Source organism: Halyomorpha halys, unplaced genomic scaffold (genome assembly GCF_000696795.3).
Source record: "Halyomorpha halys isolate HHAL.00 unplaced genomic scaffold, Hhal_1.1 Scaffold114.1, whole genome shotgun sequence".
NCBI classification, from domain to species: domain Eukaryota; kingdom Metazoa; phylum Arthropoda; class Insecta; order Hemiptera; family Pentatomidae; genus Halyomorpha; species Halyomorpha halys.
In genome coordinates, this window is record NW_027110293.1 from 274,175 (window position 1) to 275,563 (window position 1,389).

Here is a 1,389-nt window from a genome sequence, read left to right on the forward strand (position 1 = left end):
TATCCACAAAGACCTTAACATGCTATTCGTTGCAGATTTGGCCCCAAACAGGTATGCGTCTTTTCATTCCAAATTCCTTACCCATCCTAACCCATTAATTCTTAATCTTTCATCCTTTACACTCAGGATTTTCTTATAATAAAATACGACTTCAATGTCCATTGTATCCCAAACCTTCCAATCCCACATGACCACCCTTGAAGAATGGGGTCAAAACCGGATTAAAATAAACTCCACCAAATCACATTTACCCTTCGTCATAAACTCATGACTTCTTGACCCACAGTATCCTTTAATAATACCTCACTTATTCCTGTCGAACAGATCCGCTACCTTGGACTACAACTGGACAAACGACTTGGAATCCTCATACAAGAATGAAAAAACAGGAAACTGATCGACGATTTCGACTATTACAACACTTACTAGACAAATGGTCTAAACTTCCAACTAATTATAAAAGATTCATTTATATGACTGTAACAAGGCCTATCTGGACTTCACTAAACCATCGAATTCCCTTCGTATCCAATCTTTACAGTCCAAAATCCTTAATTCTTCTTGCTTTGTCAAAAATTAAGTCATCCATCAGGACTTCAATGTTCCATATGTTTTCAATTTGGCCCGAACCAGATACCAATCCTTCCATGATAAACTCCCCAACCATTCGAACCCACCTGTTTCTAATCTGGCTTCTCCTTCATTGCCTAATAACCCTCCTTCTCTTCTGAAAAGAAGATGGCCTCGAAATCTCTAGAAGTGTTATTAAAGTTCTATTACTGGGTAGATTCTCCAAATGTCTGTATCATGCCATTGTATAACTAACATCAAGTTTACTGGTTATATATATTTTAAGAGAGTTGTAAGTATCAATAAATAAATTTTTAGAAACCTTTTTTTTTCTTCCACAGTATTTTTTTCTTTTACTCGTAAGTTTGTCTATACAGATTTTGTTATAACCGTAGTTGTACTACGAAGTATAGAATATACCTGGCAGACTTTTCTATTTGCTTTCGTTGGTAAGGATCAAGATTTAGTTAAAAAATAATTAGCTCTAATTAAAAAGTTAATGAGCCAGAGGTCGTATAATATATTAGATTCATTAAGGCACTTATTATCATCATTAAAATAATCTGCATATACATGTGAATGAACTTGATAATTACAGATATCATGTAAAAGAGTATAATCCAGATATACGCTCTGAGAAACAAATATAACTAGGTTTTGCCAGAATCATTAACATTAAAATTAATATGGCACTAAAAAGTTTAGTATTATTTTTAAAATATAATTAGGTAAAATGATTTCAAAGCACTTTATATATTTATATTATTTATTCAAAATATGCAATTAAAACCTTCTAAAAAATACTTCGTCTAGTAAATA